We start from the raw sequence: 15,996 nt of genomic DNA, 5'->3' as shown, positions 1-15,996 counted from the left end.
TCACCGTGTTAGCCAGAATGGTCTCGATCTCCTGACCTTGTGATCCACCCACCTCGGCCTCCCAAAGTGATGGGATTACAGGCGTGAGCCACCACACCTGGCCTCTTTTGTTTTTTGAGACAGGAGTTTCACTCTTGTGCCCAGGCTGGAGTGCAGTGGCACAACCTCAGCTCACTGCAACTTCTACCTCCTGGGTTCAGATGATTCTCCTGCCTCAGCCTCCCAAGTTGCTCAGATAACAGGCACGCAGCACTACGCCTGGCTAATTTTTTATTTTGAGTAGAGACAGGGTTTCACCATATTGGCCAGGCTGATCTCGAACTCCTGACCTCAGGTGATCCGTCTGCCTTGGCCTCCCAAAGTGCTGGAATTACAGGCATGAGCCACCGCCCCCGGCCTGGGTATTGATTTCTAAGCCCCAATAGCAGTATGTTATCTTTGATGACTTTGTTAAGATTGTATCCACCAGGTTTCTCTTTGTAATTAATAAGTAGTAACCTGTGTTCCCATAGATTGTGTAAATATCTCATTTGTAAATAAAGTTTCACCCAGAAATTTTAGCATTCCTTGGCGATTTGCTTGAACCAGTTATTCCTATAATGGTTACAAAAAATTGTCATTTTCTAAGTCTGCTATTCTTCTTACATTTATTTATTGTATTATACTATAAAGAAGTATTTTCCCCATCTTCATTTATTGCACAGCTCCCTTTGAAACCAAAGTGTTAGGAGGAAGATGTAAACATTTGCTATATAAAAAAAGGACTATGTCAGGAAAGGATTGTATCTGCTCTTCCACTGTTAGCTTAAGAAATAAGATTGGGTGCGGTAATCTTGTAATCCCAGCACTGTGGAAAGCCGAGGTGAATGGACCACTTGAGGCCAGGAGTTCGAGACCAGCCTGGCCAACGTGGCAAAACCTCATCTCTACTAAAAATAAGAAAATTAGCCCGGGCCGGGCATCATGGCTCATACCTGTAATCCCAGCACTGTGGGAGGCTGCAGTGGGCAGATCACCTGAGGTCAGGAGTTTGAGTCCAGTCTGGCCAACATGATGAAACCCTATCTCTACAAAAATACGAAAATTAGCCAGGCATGATGGCGGGTGCCTGTAATTCCAGCTACTTGGGAGGCTGAGGCAGGAGAATCACTTGAACTTGGGAGGCAGAGGTTGCAGTGAGCCGAGATCGCACCACTGCACTCCATCTAGGGCGACAGAGCAAGACTCTGTCTCAAAAAATAAATAAATAAATATAGAGAAATGTATTAAGTTTTAGTGCTTCCAAAACCTACATGTTCTCGCATGATAAACATGAGTTTAAAAGCTTTTTTTGAGAAGAAGTTTTGCTCTTGTTGCCCAGGCTGGAGTGCAGTGGCGCGATCTCAGCTCACCGCGACCTCCGCCTCCTGAGTTCAAGCGATTCTCCTGCCTCAGCCTCCCAAGTAGCTGGGATTACAGGCATGTGTCACCATGCCCGGCTAATTTTTTTTTTTTAATTTTTAGTAGAGGTGGGGTTTCTCCATGTTCATCAGGCCGGTCTCAAACTCCTGACCTCAGGTGATCTGCCTGCCTCGGTATCCCAGAGTGCTGGGATTACAGGCGTGAGCCACCGTGCCTGGCCTGAATTTAAGAGCATTTTTAAGGCCAAGCGCAGTGGCTCATGCCTGCAATCCCCAGCAGTCTGGGAGGCTGAGACGGGAGGATTGCTTGAGCCCAGGAGTTCACAACCAGCCTGGGCAACAAGGCAAAGCCCCATCTCTACAAAAAAATACAAAAAATTAGCTGGGTGTGGTGGCATGCTAGTAGTCCCAGCTACTCCTGAGGCTGAAGTGGGAGAATCACCTGAGTCTGGCAGGTTGAGGCTGCAGTGAGCTGTGATCAGGCCACTGCACTCCAGCCTGGACAAAGGATTGAGACCTTGTCTCAAAAAAAAAAAAAAAAAAAAAGGCAGGAAAAAAAAGTATTTTGGCCAGGCATGGTAGCTCACGCCTGTAATCCCAGCATTTGGGAGACCAAGGTGGGCAGATCACCTGAGGTCAGGAGTTCTAGATCAGCTTGGCCAACATGGTGAAACCCCATCTCCATTAAAAATACAAAAATAAGCTGGTGTGGTGGCATGTGCCTCTGGTCTCAGCTACTCGGGAGGCTGAGGCAGGAGAATCACTTGAACCTGGCAGTTGGAGATTGCAGTGAGATTGCACCACTGCATACCAGCCTGGGCGACAGAGTGAGACTCTGTCTCAAAAAAAACCCGAAAACAAAACCCCGCATTTTAAGCATCCAAAGTGTTGAATATTTGTCAGCAAGTAGTTTGTTTGTTTTTTTTTTTTTAATTACAGGTAAAACATTCTATTATTTCTGTAATAGTTTTGAGGTTACTGCTTATAGATTTTGTGTAAGTAGAAGTACGCATTATACAAATGTGAAAGCAATGTTGTTAATATGCCAGGAATTGTTACTCAGAAAAACTGAATTTGGGATTCATTTTTAGAATAAATCAAGGAAATATTAATTGGTTAACTGTTCATTGTTAATATTAGATTAGTTGCATATATATCTAAGTCTTCTCCACACAGCAACCTGAGCAATCCTTTTTAAAAATGTACTTGATTGAGGTGTAATTGACATAAAATAAATTATATCCATTATAAATTTACAGTTTCACAAATTTTGGCAAATGCATAAGTCTTATAATCACCACCACAATCAAAACATGGAAATTCCTATCACTATAACTTTTCCCCCTACCATTTCTACCTCCACTCCCAGCCCCAAGCAATACTGTTTTCTTTTTTTTTTTTTTGGAGACTGAGTCTCACTCTGTCACCCAGGCTGGAGTGTGTGTGCAGTGGCACGATCTTGGCTCACTACAACCTCCTCCTCCTGGGCTCAAGAGATCCTTCCACCTCAGCCTTCCAAGCAGCTGGGACTACAGATGTGCACCACCATGCCTGGCTAATTTTTGTATTTTTAGTAGAGATGGAGTTTCACCATGTGGGCTAGGCTGGTCTTGAATTCCTGACCTCAGATGCCCCACCCGCCTCAGCCTCCCAAAGTGCTGGGATTACAGGTGTGAGCCACTGCGCCTGTCTGATACTGATCTGTTTTCCGTCACAAGAGATTACATTTACCTTTTCTAGAGCATGGTATAGATGCAGTCACACTTATAGTGTGCATTTTTGTGTCTGCTTTCATTTTGTATTATGTGAGATTCATCTATTTGTGTTCACAAGGAGGTTGGTTTTTTTTTTTTTTTTTCCAAGACAGAGTCTCGGTCTTGTTGCCAGGCTGGAGTGCAATGGCATGATCTCGGCTCACTGCAGCCTCTGCCTTCTGAGTTGAAGCGATTCTCCTGCCTCAGCCTCCCAAGTAGCTGGGATTCCAGGAGCCCGCGATCACGCCCGGCTAATTTTTGTATTTTTAGTACAGACGGGGTTTCTCCATGTTGGTCAGGCTGGTCTCGAACTCCTGACCTCAGGTGATCCACCCGCCTCGGCCTCCCAAAGTGCTGGGATTACAGGCATGAGCCACCGCACCTGGCCGACCCTGCTTAATCTTAATAAGCACTTAATACTTTCAAACATATTTTAATTATTTTTATTGTCAGTTTCCCCCTTGTTAGAATACAAGCGCCATAATATCAGGAATTTTTGACCGATTACAAATTTCTGGTTAAACATGACAGAGTGACTGCATATATCTATTCTGTTTGTTTATTTATTTATTTATTTATTTTATTTTTGGTCTCCTAAGGCTCTGTCGTCCCAAAGATACTAAGTAACAGGCAGAATTGGATATGGCACAAATTTCTGTTTAAAGAGATGCGGTCTCGCTCTGTTGCCCAGGCTATTGTGCAGTGGTATTCACAGGCATGATCATATTTCTCTACAGCATCTTGGACTCAAGTGATTCTCCTGCCTCAACCTTCTGAGTAGCTGGGACTACAGGTATGTGCCACCAGGCACCACTTCTTTTTAAGCCATATAAAATTATAGTAAAGGAATAAAATGGATGTAAACACGCAAGAATAGAATGGGAAAAGTTGAGAAGGAGAGATTCTCTACATTTTTGGGAGAAGGAAACCTAGAGGAGGAATTTTAACTGGTTTAACAATGCAGAAGCCCCAGCAGCCTGGGAGTGAAAAGAAGTTGGAACAGGAAGTGAACTGATTTGAACCAAGAACCCTGTAATGGTTCCAGACTGGAGGTTCTAGGTAGCTGAGGTTCAGGGAAGGCTCCAGATTCAGAAATACCAAACACCGCTTGTGTGTTTCATGATGAGTGAGTGGACCAGTTACAAAGGCCAAATGGAGATAAATATGGTAAAAATCAATTTACCTGATTTCTCACTGTGCTTGTTACATCCAGAAAGCTGATAGGTAGACTTATGCTTGGCCTTGGCAAGAAATTAGAGGCTTTTTTTTTTTTTTTTTTTTTTTGAGACAGGATCTCACTGTATGACCCAGTCTGGAGTGCAGTGGAGTGGTGCAATCACAGCTCACTGCAGCCTTGACCTTCCAGCTCAAGCAATCTGCCTACCTCAGCCTCCCCAGTAGCTGGCACTACAGGTGCATGCCACCATGCCCGACTACTTTTTTTGCAGAAACAAGGTGTCACTATGTTCCCTGGCTGGTCTTGAACTCCTGGACTCAAGTGATCCTCCTGCCTTGGCCTCCCAAGTAGCTGGGACCACAGGTGCATGCCACCACAACTGGCTAATTTTTTTTTTTTTTTTTTAATTTTTTGTAGAGACAGAGTGTCTCCGTGTTGTCCAGGCTGGTCTCAAACTCCTGGGCTCAAGAGATCATCCCACCTTGGCCTTCCAAAGTATTGGGATTACTTATGTGAGCCACCATGCCCAGCCTATTCACTTTTTATTTTCCAGTACTTCGTTGACTTCTTTTATTTGTTATTTCTTCTTCTGTCTTTGGGTTTTATTTATAGCTTTTTTATGTCTGTGCTTTTAATTGAGGATTAGGAAGATAGTTTAGATAAATATGTCTTTTTTATCTGCCTATTTAAGTAGAACCCTATATGTATGTATGTAAGTGTAAATTAATGAATGACAGGGTCTCACTCTGTTACCTAAGTTGGAGTGCAGTGGTGCAATCATAGCTCACTGTAGTTTCAAACTCTTGGCTCAAGTAATCTGTCCACCTCGGGCATCCAAAGTGCTGGGATTATAGGTTTGGACCACCAAGCTGGCCTATTTCTTTATTTAAAATTAGAATTTCAGTACAAAAGTAAATAAAAGATGTAGAGAACCTGCTTACCTAGTTAAATGTTGTTTTCCATTCGTTCATTATTATCTTTTGCACTTAAGTAGTGTGATAGAATCTTCTGTCCAGCATTTGGAAGTCAGTGATTATCTATGGGCATTATCTTTTTTTTTTTTTTTTTCCTATGGGCATTATCTAACAATGGGATAATTTGTTTTTTCAGTAATTGTTCAAAAACATTTAGTCTGGTCTGGGTGCCATGGCTCACAGCTATAATCCCAGCACTTTGGGAGGCTGAGGTGAGAGGATCGTTTGAGGCCAGGAGTTCAAGACCAGCCTGGAGAACAAACGGAGACACTCGACCCACCCCACAGGTCTCTGCAAAAAATTAAAAAATTAGTTGGGTGTAGTGACACATACCTGTGGTCTCAGCTACTCGAGAGGCTGAGATGGGAGGATCACTTGGGCCCAGGAGGTCCAGGCTTGCAGTGAGCTATGATGGCACCACTGCATTCCACCCTGGATGACAGAACAAGACCTTGTCTCAAAACAAAAACAAAAAAGCATTTAGTCTGATACAAGTCTATGCATGTTCTCTTACACTTTGGGAACCTCAAAGTGTTATTCGTTAGGAATTTCTATTTGCAAAAGTGATGTGCAGAGATGTTGCAAAATTGAAATTGCTATTTAAAGTCCAATAAATAGTTTTTGTTATTACTCAACTGTCTTGTCATGAAGAAATGTCTTAATTAAATGAGATTACTTCTAAGACAAGAAAACCTATAAGTATCAAGTCACAGGACAATAAGCATAAATGAAGTTTAAAGGGATAGCAATATTTGTGGGAACATTATAGAGTATAATTTTTTTTTACCTGATTAAGGCATTTTAGAAACTGACATGATAAATTTAATCAATTATTCATGAATGGGAACTGCATAAATTTTTTTGTGAAAATCTGAAATTATACATAGTAGTTGGGTTATATCCCTAGGACAGAAAATTTTAATAACAAGATAGTAAGCAGCTCACGTGAACTTACATATTCAGCATATTAGCAGGAAAGAGGCAAGACATTTGAAGAACTTGCAGAAAAGTTGCAAAGTAAATGAGAGACTAGAATGCTCAAAGGTAAAGTGGCCTTGATTTGAAGTAAGTGGTAACCTAAAAGCTCTTTTTCTTTGGCTTAGTCTCCTAGCAGCTGATGTTTGGCCTTAAAACCTATACTATCAAGGAGTCTCCACCCTTAATGTAGACAGTCATTTTGGCTGTAACAAGAATTGTGGCAGTAAGTAGTCTGCAAAGTCTGAAGAGAAGAAAGTCAAATACATACGTTGTCAGGTCCGGTACCTCTATAGAGTTTTGGCAGTAGAACCACAAAACCACTTGCCCCTGTGGTAGAGAAGGATATGTGAAGTTTATACTGTGGGGTGATACCAGGTAACCATCTGGTACTATTTTACTTCCCAAAACAGTATCTTTTTAGGAAAGATAACATCCTTATTACTTGACACATCTCTTTCTCTCTGCTTTCTCAAAAATTGGAATCATGGGCCTAGCACAGTGGCTCACAACTGTAATCCCAGTGCTTTGGGAGATGGAGGTGGGAGGATCACTTGAGGCGAGCAGTTTGAGACCAGCCTGGGCGACGGAGCAAGACCCCATCTCTTAAAAAAAAAAATTTTTTTTTTTTTTTTTTGGCGACGGGGTCTTGCTCCGTCGCCCAGGCTGGAGTGCAGTGGCGCCATCTCAGCTCACTGCAACCTCCTCCTCTCGGGTTCAAGCTGTTCTCCTGCCTTAGCTTCCCAAGGAGCTGGGATTACAGGCGCCTGCCACCATGCCTGGCTAATTTTTGTATTTTTTAGTGGAGATGGGGCTTCACCATGTTGGTCAGGCTGGTCTAGAACTGACCTCATGACCCACCTGCCTCACCCTCCCAAAGTGCTGGGATTACAGACGTGAGCCACTGCACCCAGCCCCCAAAAATTTTATTTTATTTTATTTTTTAATTATTGTTTTTTGGAGACGGAGTTTTGCTCTTGTTGCCTAGGCTGGAGTGCAATGGCGCAATCTTGGCTCGTGCAACCTCCGCCTCCTGTATTCAAGTGATTCTTGTGCCTCAGCCTCCTGAGTAGCTGGGATTACAGGCGCCCGCCACCATGCCCAGCTAATTTTGTATTTTTAGTAGAGACGGGGTTTTGCCATGTTGGTCAGGCTGGTCTTGAATTCCTGACCTTAGGTGATCCGCCCGCCTCTGCCACCCAAAGTGTTGGGATTACAGGCGTGAGCCACCGTGCCTGGCCAAAAATTTTTTTAAATTAGCTGCACATGGTGTTGAGAGTTTATAGTCCCAGCTACTCGAGAGGCTTAAGTGGGAGGATTGCTTGAGGCCAGGAATTCCGGGTTACAGTGAGCTATGATTGCACCACTACACCCCAGCCTGGGCAACAGTGTGAGACCCTGTTTCAAAAAAGCATATGTATATACTATATAAACAGTCTCTTGTAACTTGTGTTGTCCCCAAAACCTTGATTGAATTAATAAAATTAGTTTCTTTTACTTCATTAAGACTACAAATAAAGAAATTTTTTAGTTTCCTAAGCCTGAATATTGAAATCCTGGACTTTGGTACAGGATCACCTTTTGCCGCTTTCAGTGACTAGACTCTTTGCTGAAAGTGCCAGCAGGCCTCTGATCACCTTTTTGAAATCACGTAACCTATTTTCTCAGCTGAGTTTGCCTGGGATTTTTTTTTCTTTTTTTTGAGATGGAATCTCGCTCTATCGCCAGGCTGGAGTTCAGTGGCGCGATCTCAGCTCACTGCAGTCTCCACCTCCCAGGTTCAAGAGATTCTCCTGTCTCAGCCTCCTGAGTAGCTGGGATTACAGGCATGCACCACCACACCCAGCTAATATTTTTTTTGTATTTTTAGTAGAGACGGGGTTTCACTATGTTGGCCAGGATGGTCGCGATCTCCTGATCTTGTGACCCACCTGCCTCGGCCTCCCAAAGTGCTGGGATTGGATTCTTTTTTTCTTTTTAATTTAATTTAGTTTTCTTTCTTTCTTTTTTTTTTTTTTTTTTTTTGAGTCTGAGTCTTTGTTGCCCAGGCTGGAGTACAGTGGCACAATCTCAGCTCACTGCACCTCCGCCTCCCGGGTTCAAGCAGTCCTCCTGACTCAGCCTCCTGCGTAGCTGGAACTGTAGGCATGCACCAACACACCCAGCTGATTTTTGTATTTTTAGTAGAGACAGGGTTTCACCATGTTGGCTAGGCTGGTCTCAAACTCCTGACCTCAAGTAATCCGCCCACCTCATCCTCCCAAAGTGCTGGGATTACAGGTGTGATCCACTGCACCCAGCCTAGTTTTTTTGTTTGTTTGTTTGTTTTTTGAGACGAGTCTTGCTCTGTCACCCAAGCTGGAGTGCAGTGGCACGATCTCGGCTCAGTGCAACCTCTGCCTCCTGGGTTCAAATGATTCTCCTGCTGCCTCAGCCTCCCCAGTAGCTGGGACTACAGGTGTGTGCCAGCACACCCAGCTAATTTTTTGTATTTTTAGTAGAGGCCGGGTTTCACCATATTGGCCAGGCTTTTCTTGAACTCCTGACCTTGTGATCCGCCCGACTCAGCCTCCCAAAGTGCTGGGATTACAGGCATGAGTCACCTCACCTGGCCTAGATTTTTTCTTTGTTTTTTTTTTTTTTTTTTTTTTTTTTTAAGTAGGGGTTTCTCTCTGTGTCTCCCAGTCTGGAGTGCAAGGGTGCTGTGTGAACTCGTGGCAGCCTCTGCCTTCCAAGTTCAAGCGATTCTTGTGCCTCAGCCTCCCAAGTGGCTGGGATTACAGGCTGCGGCACCACTCCTGGCTAATTTTTGTATTTTTGGTAGAGATGGGGTTTTGCTATGTTGGCCAGGCTGATCTCGAACTCCTGACCTCATGTGATCCCCTGCCCTCAGCTTCCCAAAGTGCTGGGATTACAGGCGTGAACCACTGAGCTTGGCCTTTTAAAAGTTTTATTTTAATTAAGACATAATAATTGTTGTACATATTTATAGGATACAGTGATGTTTTGATAAATATATACATTGTGTAATGATCAAATCAGGGTAATTAGGATTGCCTGAGTCCAGGAGTTCAATACCAACCTGGCCAACATAGAGAGACCCCCCATCTCTGTTTTAAAAAATTTGCATAGTAAGAGTTGCAGGATTTAGTAACTGGACAGTTAATAGCAAAGGGCAGAAAAAAGGAAGTTGTTCAATTGCAGGTTTCTTTAATGTTTGTATCAAATTTACCTTTGTATTCATAGGAGCACTCAAAGAAAGAATTTTGCAAAGAGCAAAGCGTAAAGTAAACCTTACATACATTTACCTTGTAGAGGATGAATTGACTGCTTGGTTAACTGGACCTAAGGGAACACATAGGTCTGGGAGATAACTTTTTCCCTAGTGGAGACTGCACCTTTTTTGGCTCAATAACTGTAGTTACATAATCCTTTCAATGCTACCAGTTGTACAAAAAGTCATTGGAGCCATTGTGCCATTATAATGATTGCATTGGTAGATAATCTGATGGTGAGAATCCAATTCTTATCCTTAGTGTAAGATAAAGGCAGTATAATCCTGCAGCACATTTCTTTATTTGTTTGTTTTTCTTCTTCTTGAGACAGGGCCTTGCTCTGTCACCCAAGCTGGAGTACAATGGCACAGTTGTTAGTGTTCTTTTTAACCAAAATTAGGAATGTCTGAAGTGGGTATATGTTTCAAGTGCAGCCAGATCTACAAATGATAGATTCCAGTAGGTAAGTCATTTATAGTTTGGATTGCTTTAGGCCATTAACCTGTTCTTGATCACAGTGGACTGTCCTGTGGCATCTTATTCCAATAATTATTTCCTCTCTCACATCTTTTATTTCTCCTTCATTGACTTCTTGCCTCTCCCTACAAATTTGTTTAGATATCCCTATCCTGGGAGGGCTGGGTGCGGTGGCTCACACCTGTAATCCCAGCACTTTGGGAGGCAGAGGCTGGTGGATCATGAGGTCAGGAGATCGAGACCATCCTGGCTAACACAGTGAAACCCCGTCTCTACTAAAAATACAAAAAAATTAGCCGGGCATGGTGGTGAGCACCTGTAGTCCCAGCTACTCGGGAGACTGAGGCAGGAGAATGGCGTGAACTCAGGAGGCGGAGCTTGCAATGAGCCGAGATCACGCCACTGCACTCCAGCCTGGGGGACAGAGCGAGACTCCGTCTCAAAAAAAAAAAAAAAAAAAAAAAAAGCCAGGCAAAGAGTATATACTATATGATTCAATCTTTTTTCCTTTTTTTGTTGGGGGTAGAGATGGAGTTTCACTATATTGCTCAGGTTGATCTTGAACTTTGGGCCACAAGCGATCCTCCTGCCTCAGCCTCCCAAAGAGCTGGGATTACAGGTGTCAGCTGCCACGCTGGGCCTATGTGATTTAGTTGATATAGTTGTTTTTTTTTTTCTTTTGAGGTGGAGTTTCGTTCTGTCACCAGGCTGGAGTGTTAATTCTCCTGCCTCAGCCTCCCGAGTAGCAGGGACTACAGGCGCACACCAACACGCCCCAGCTAATTTTTGTATTTTTAGTAGAGACGGGGTTTCAGCATGTTGGCCAGGATGGTCTTGATCTCTTGACCTTGTAATTAGCCTGCCTTGGCCTCCCAAAGTGCTGGGATTACAGGCGTGAGCCACCGCGTAAAGCCATTGATACAGAATTCTACAAACTGCGATTAAGGATCAGAGGTTTCCTAAGGATAAGGAGTATTAAGGAGTGGCTAAAGGGAGGCACGAGGAAACTTTTGGGAACTATTGGGGTTCACTATTTTGTTTTTGGTGATGGTTTTACCATACATAAGTACGTTGAATCCTATTAAATTGTATACTTTCAACATACTGTTTATTGAGAGCTACAACTCAGCTATTTTTATTTATCTATTTTGAGATAGAGTCTCACTCTGTTGCCCAGGATGGGATGCAGTGGTGCAATAAAACAAAATGTTTCTACAAGAAAATACAGGAGAATATCTTCATGATTTGCAGATCAGCAAAAATTTATTTTCTTTTCTCTGAATTTTAATAATTTATTAATCTTTTGTTTGATGGTAAGCACTTTTTTATGTTCAAAAAATAATGTTTTTCCAGGGTTCAAGTGATTCTCTTGCCTAAGCCTCCCGAGCAGCTGGGATTACAGGTCTACGCCACCACTCTTTGGCTAATTTTTGTATTTTTTTGGTAGAGACAGGGTTTTGCCATGTTGGCCAGGATGGTCTCGAATTCCTGACCTTAAGTGATCTGCCTGCCTCAGCTTCCCAAAGTGCATCAAAACTATTTTTCATATGGAAATAAAGAGCACCCAGATGAGAACAAGCACAGGCTATTCAGAGCAAAAGAGTCAGCTGTTATCATTTGCATTTGGCAGAGACTCAGAAGCGGACAGAAGAGTGGGAAAGCTTTATAGTGGGGGGAAAAAGGGAAGGTTTCAGGTTTTCCCTAATTGGAGGCTCCTGGCATAGGGTAGCTGGAGGCAGGCTGACTAGAAGCAAGGCATCCTGTGTGATGGGTTAGGAGGTGCATATTTGGCTTTCTTCAGTTGGTCCTAAGTTGGAGGCCATGGGTACCAAAATGTAGGGTATTAAGTCCTAGCTCTTTTGGGCCAATGGTTTTTTGTTTTCATTTTTAATTTATGATTGATACATAATAATTATACATATTTATGGGGTTTGTGTTTTGATGCATGTCTAAATTGTGTAGTGACCTATTCAGGATAATTAGCATATTCATCACCTTAAACATTTATTGTTTCTTTGTGATGAGAACATTTAAAAACCTCTCTTTTTAACTGGGCACCAGTGGCTCATGTCTGTAATCCCAGCACTTTGGAAGGCTGAGGCAGGTGAATTGCTTGAGTCCAGGAGTTCAAAACCAGCCTGGCCAACATGGCATAACCCTGTCTCTACTAAAAATACAAAAATCAGCTGGGCGAGGTGGCGCATGCCTGTAATCCCAGCTACTCAGGGAGGCTGAGGCACCAGAATCGCTTGAACCCGGGAGTCGGAAGTTGCAGTAAGCCAAGATCGCACCATTGCACTCCAGCCTGGGTGACAGAGTGAGACTCTGTCTCAAAAACAAAACAAAAAAACCTCTCTTGCTATTTTGAAATATACATTATTGTTAACTCCAGTCATTCTGCTATGATATAGAACACTGGAACTTATTCCTCCTATCTAACTGTGGCCTTGTACCTGCTGACCAATTTCTCACCATCAACCTACACCCTACTTCCCTATCCTTTGGTAACTTCTATTCTACTCTCTACTACTTTAATAACAACATCTTAGATTCCACGAGTGAGATCATGCAGTATTTGTCTTTCCATGCCTGGCTTATTTCACCTAACATAATGCTCTCCAGGTTCATTCATGTTGCTGCAAATTACAGGATTTTACTCTTTTTCTGTGGCTAATTTCCATGATATATATATTCCACTTTTTCTGTTTGTTTGTTTTTTGAGACAGTCTCACTCTGTCACCCAGGCTGGAGTGCAATGTTGTGGTATTGGCTCACTGCAACCTCCGCCTCCCAGGTTCAAGCCATTCTCCCACCTCAGCTTTCCAAGTAGCTGGGACTACAGGCGTGTGCCACCACACTCGGCTAATTTTTTTTTTTTTTTTTTTTGAGAAGGAGTCTCGCTCTGTTGCCCTGGCTGGAGTGTAGTGGTGCGATCTCGGCTCACTGCAACCTCCACCTCCCGGGTTCAAGTGATTCTCCTGCCTCGGCCTCCCAAGTAGCTGGGACTGCAGGCGCCTACCACCATGTCTGGCTAATTTTTTGTATTTTTAATAGAGACAGGGTTTTACTATGTTGGCCAGGCTGGTCTCAAACTCCTGACCTCATGATCTGCCTACCTTGGCCTCCCACAGTGCTGGGATTATAGGCGTGAGCCACCATGCCCAGCTTCCACATTTTCTTTATCTTCATTGATAGACATTTAGGGTGATTCTATATCTTGGCTATTGTGAATTGGGCCAATTGTCATAGTGGTTATTGTTGGCTTCCTGGACTAGTTGCTAGAGATAGTCTGACTTCATTGACTCATTAGTGTAGATAGTAGGTTGGCTTCTTGGGCTGGTTGCTGCAGGTTGTGGGTCAGAATTCTGTCTTTTTATATATATCGCCCAGCTGTAACTGTAATAGGTCCGTTGTTCATTTCGTGCAGCAAGTGATTATGCCGAGACACTGGGTTGCAGCAGAGAAAAGAGGTTTAATTATAGGGTTCCCAAAACAGGAAACAGGAGGAACCCTCAAATCCGCCTCCCCAGGGAGTTTGTGGGTAGAGTTTCAATTTAAGAGTTTGAGAGTGGGCTGAAGTATGGAGATCATTGGTCAAAGTATGCAGAGTAAAGTCATGGCACAGAGAGATGAAGAAACTATATTCTTACACTGGTTTGGTTTCTCTGTGGGGGGGGCCTTTAAACTGTTTGGTGTCAGCTATTCTGCTGTGCTTCAGGATCTGCTTATGCAATTTTTTTTTTTTTCTTTTTTGACAGGGTCTTGCTCTGTCGCCCATGTTGGAGTGTAGTGGCACGATCTCAGCTCACTGCAGTCTCTGCCTCCCAGGCTCAAGCAATCCTCCTGTCTCAGCCTCCTGAGTAGCTGGGACTACCATACCCAGCTAATTTTTATATTTTGTTTTTCTAGAGATAGGGTTTCACCATGTTGCCCAGGCTGGTCTCAAACTCTTGGACTAAAGTGATTCTCCCACCTTGGCCCCCCAAAGTACTGGGATTACAGGCATGAGCCACTGTGCCCATGTACTTAAGCAATTCTTAAACAAAAGTCTTATGATTCTAACATCAGGGAACCTATCTATAGAACAGTAGACAACTCAAACGCTGCTGGGACTGTGAACTGGTACAGATACTTCAGACCTTTCTGGCAGTGTGTATTTAAGCTAAACATACGTACCGTGTACTCAATGACCCACCATTAACACTCCTGACTTTGTCTCTGATAGCAGTGAATGTTTACATCCACCAAAAGACACATATAAGAATATGATAGCTAAAAACAGGAAACAACTCAAATGTTTATCATCAGTAGAATTTTATTTATTTATTTATTTAAGATGGAGTCTTGCTCCATTGCCCAGGCTGGAGGGCAGTGGTGCGATCTCGGCTCACTGCACCCTCTGCCTCCTGGGTTCAAGCAGTTCTCTGCCTCAGCCTCCTGAATAGCAGGGATTACAGGTGCCCACCATCACACCCAGCTAATTTTTGTATTTTTAGTAGAGACGGGGTTTCACCATCTTGGCCAGGCTGGTCTTGAACTCCTGACCTCGTGATCCACCCGCCTCGGCCTCCCAAAGTGCTGGGATTACAGGCGTGAGCCACTGTGCCCGGCCTAGAATTTATTTTTAATATTATGTTATATTCATGAGATAGGGTACTATGAAGCAATGAAAAAGAATAAACTGCTGCTACATCCAACAATATAGATGAATTGTATTATAGACATAATGTTGAATAAAAGCCACACACAAAAAAGTTAATATTATTGATTATATTTGTAAGAAATTCAAAACAGCCCAAACTAATCTGTGGTGATAGAAATCAGTAATTGTTTCCTTTTGGTGGATTTATAGACTGAGAGGGGTGTAATGGAGCCTTCTAGAATATTGGATATGTTCCATAACTTTATCTGGATTGTGGTTATATGGGTGTATACATATAAAAATATTTATTGACCTGTACACCCAAGATTTGTGCATTTCAATGCATCTAAGTTATACCTGAATTTTTTTTTTTTTTTTTTGAGACAGAGTTTTACTGCTGTTGCCCAGGCTGGAGTGCAGTGGAGCAGCCATGGCTCACTGCCCATGGCTCACTGCAGGCTTGACCTCCAGGGCTCAGGCCATTCTCCCACCTCATCCTCCCGAGTAGCTAGGACTATAGGCATGCACCACCATGCCTGGCTAAATTTTTTTGTGTTTTGAGTAGAGACAGATTGTGCCATGTTGTCCGGGCTGGTCTCCAACTCCTGGTCTAAAGTGATCCACCTGCCTCAGCCTCCCAAACTGTTGGGACTACAGGTGTGCACCACCGTGCCCGACCAAAAAAAAATTTAACGTGTACCCATTATTTCTTCTTTTAGCTCTCTTTTTGTTTATTCTTTTCCTTAAAATATTTTCCCAGTCTGGCTTCCCTGTTTTTGTTAAATGAAACTCTAGCCTCTCAGTTATCCACTTTTAAAACTCTGCCACTCCTTTATCCTGTTTCTTAAGTCATTAAATCTTATCAGCTCTTCCTTGTTTTTTTATTTTTGTGGGTTTTTTTTTTTTTTTTTTTTTTTTTTTTTTGAGATGAATCTCACTCTGCCACCCAGGCTGGAGTGCAGTGGCGCAATCTCAGCCCACTGCAACCTCTGGCCTCCTGGGTTCAAGCGATTCTCTTGCCTCAGCCTCTCAAGTAGCTGGTATTACAGGCGTGTGCCACCACGCCCAGCTAATTTTTGCATTTTTAGTAGAGACGGGTTTCACCATGTTGGCCAGGCTGGTCTCAAACTCCTAACCTCAGGTGATCCACCCGCCTCGGCCTCCCAAAGTGCTGGGATTACAGGCGTGAGCCACCGTGCCTGGCCTTCAGCTTTTCCTTTAAAATATCGCCCAATCATGCCTGTGCTAGATCATGCCTTCATCACGGTCCTTAATTATTGCCAAGGACCTAACTGATTTCCCCACTTTTCATACTCAAAAGT

The 15,996-nt window shown here is 43.2% G+C and overlaps 1 protein-coding gene across 50 annotated transcripts in view; it reads left to right on the top strand.

The window, feature by feature from the left end:
- ATG13 (autophagy related 13) overlaps window positions 1-15,996 on the top strand; it is a 57,889-nt gene that overhangs the window by 12,216 nt on the left and 29,677 nt on the right. For 25 of the 50 annotated variants that reach the window (XR_008492442.2, XR_008492441.2, XR_008492450.2 and 22 more), the window contains one exon: window positions 3,892-3,947. The exons of 18 other annotated variants lie outside the window; for them this stretch is intronic. The gene's annotated coding sequence lies outside the window, so the exon portion shown is untranslated. Of the gene's footprint in view, window positions 1-3,753; window positions 3,948-15,996 lie in introns of all 50 variants that reach the window. 7 more of the 50 variants (XR_008492443.2, XM_063671907.1, XM_054439716.2 and 4 more) reach the window with 1 other exon arrangement.

This window comes from Pongo pygmaeus, chromosome 9, assembly GCF_028885625.2.
Source record: "Pongo pygmaeus isolate AG05252 chromosome 9, NHGRI_mPonPyg2-v2.0_pri, whole genome shotgun sequence".
NCBI lineage: Eukaryota > Metazoa > Chordata > Mammalia > Primates > Hominidae > Pongo > Pongo pygmaeus.
The sequence above is the reverse complement of the archived record's forward strand: the minus strand, read 5'-3'. Positions and strand labels throughout refer to the sequence as shown.